The 2,500-nt window shown below is 45.2% G+C and overlaps 1 protein-coding gene across 1 annotated transcript in view; it reads right to left on the reverse strand.

The window, feature by feature from the left end:
- LOC107107584 (aquaporin-1-like) overlaps positions 1-2,500 on the reverse strand; it is a 13,952-nt gene that overhangs the window by 2,086 nt on the left and 9,366 nt on the right. The window lies entirely within an intron of this gene.

Here is a 2,500-nt window from a genome sequence, read left to right on the forward strand (position 1 = left end):
ACAGACACCCTGTGAGGGAGGTGGGGCTGAGAGAACTCTGACAGGAACTGCTCTTTTTCAAGAACAGCTCTGACAGAACTGTGGCTTGCCCAAGGTCATCCAGCAGGTGCAAGTGGAGGAGTGGGGAATCAAACCCGGTTCTCCCAGATTAGAGTCCACGCACTTAACCGCTACACCAAACTGGCTCTCACCAAACTGAGTATAAGGGACTGAGAAAATTAATGAAAGAAACACAGTGACAGTGAATCTTAAATTGAAATACACTTTTCTAAGCCCATTGACTTAAAGGGATACAACTCTGCTTAGCGCTTCACTATGAAACCGGTCACTTTTTACCCTTCTAAAAAATACCTGTAAGCCAAGAGCCAGAAATCCGGTGGCAAAGAGTAATTGGTTATATCTTTTATGTATTTAAATATCTTTCCCCCCAAAAAAGGTTGAATTTTTGGACATGTCCACCAGCAGGGAATGAAGGTGCCCGTATTACCCACCCTTTCCAGCACTAAGGGTTACCAATTACTTTTGTGTGATTTAATTTTAATGGGGTCAAATACCATGTGGTATGAATTTTGAAAGATTGCAATCGGATATTTAATGCTTTTGAGGTGTACCTTTTGGAAAACCTTATTGAACTCCAGAGCCAGTTTGGTGTAGTGGTTAAGTGTGCGGACTCTAATCTGGGAGAACCAGGTTTGATTCCCCACTCCTCCACTTGCACCTGCTGATGTGACCTTGGGTCAGTCACAAGCTCTGGCACAGCTGTCCTTGAAAAAGAGCAGTTTGTGTCAGAGTTCTCTCAGCCCCACCCACCTCACCGGGTGTCTGTTGTGGGGAGGGGAAGGGAAAGGAGTTTGTGAGCCGCTCTGAGACTCCAAGTGAAGGGCGGGGTATAAATCCAATCTCTTCTTCTCTTCTTCTTCTTCTTCTTCTTGTCCATCAATAGTGTTACCACAGTCTCTTTGCCAAGATCCCTGGCAGCTGGACTCGGATATCCAATGCTTAAAATTCAGAGATTTATGAATTCCAGAGATCAAGCCTTTAGAACTGCTCACTTCAGATTTCAAAAGGTCCTCGGACTTGGTTAGGTCTCTATTAAGTAGAGCATTTAATCCAGTTTTGTAAAAGATCAATTGGAAAGGAAGCTGTGTGATATCGAATCGACCACCAGAGGGAACAAAATGTGCAGAACAGGGAGAAAACCCAAATAAACAAAAATTTAACAGCAAGTAAAATGAGAATGCAGAACAGCCCTAACACTTCTGAGAACTGCACTGCAGTACTTTGATGGGTCAATTTTTCTATACAAACATAAACCCCAAACTTTAATTAACCACAATCGTTAAACATCAGAGTTGTTTGCACTTCTCATGCTTTGCATTGATCTGCTGTGTTAGAACGATGAGCCGTAAACTATGCAAATAAAGAAGAAATCATTATTTTCTCAATCAATCAGTCTCCCAATCCCATTTCCATGTAAAGCCTGACTTCAGTGTAATGTTTGCAAGACGAAAGAGCTTCCTGTGTAAATTTACATAGGGTCACGGTCTTCTTTAAACTGTGCTGAACCCTGTGCAAAGACGCCACGTGTCCTCAGTGAGTATGTTGGCATCGTTTCTACAAGGACTGTGGCTTTCTGGTGTGCAAACTTAGCTGCTTCGCACAGGCCGCAGAACCGGGGCTATTTTTGGGCAGGAACGCACAGGAACGAAGTTCCGGCTGGCTCTCGAGGTGGCCATGCCCAGCAGGAACTCATTAGCATAATAGGCCACACCCAACAGCAGAAACGCGTTAGAGTTGGCTACATTAGGGGTGTGTGGCCTAACATGCAAAGGAGTTCCTGCTACAAAAAAAAGCCCTGGGTTTTGACCACAAACAAGGTAAACAGAATAAGAAGCAAAAGGAGGGCGTGGCTGGATGACCACACTTCTGGTAAAATGGGGTTGGGGCCTAATATGCTAATGAGCTGTGCTGTCAGGGTGTGGCCTAATATGCTAATGAGTTCCTGCTGTTGGGTGTGGCCTATTACGCTAATGAGTTCCTGCTGGGCTTTTTCTACAAAAAGAGCCCTGCGCAGAACAATTTCAATGGGGCACTGAGCAGTGCTCCCTCTAAGCTGTGGAGTCTTGTGAGCAAAGATTCTACTCTGTGAGCTACTGGCATTAAAGTTGTGGGTGAGCAGTTTGGCTACTGCATGAATCAGTTGGCCCTGGAGCCCTCCTTCCTGAGCGAAGACAAAAATGTGTGAGCTGGAGGCTACAAAACAGTGAGCTGGCTCACACTAACTCAGCTTAGAGGGAACACTGGCACTGAGCCCTGTTCTAAGCTCCTGATTCCTCTGCCACTCCAAGCAGCTGTGGGAGAATAAAAAAAAGTGGCCACCAGGCCATTGGTGTGACATCACTTCTGTGGGGAACCCAGAAGTGAGATTATGCCTGTCTAGGAATTGCCACAAACTCTATGATAGAACCATAGAATTTTCAGCAATCCCTAGAGAGGACGG

This window comes from Gekko japonicus, unplaced genomic scaffold (assembly GCF_001447785.1).
Source record: "Gekko japonicus isolate JY-2015 unplaced genomic scaffold, Gekko_japonicus_V1.1 scaffold4583, whole genome shotgun sequence".
NCBI lineage: Eukaryota > Metazoa > Chordata > Lepidosauria > Squamata > Gekkonidae > Gekko > Gekko japonicus.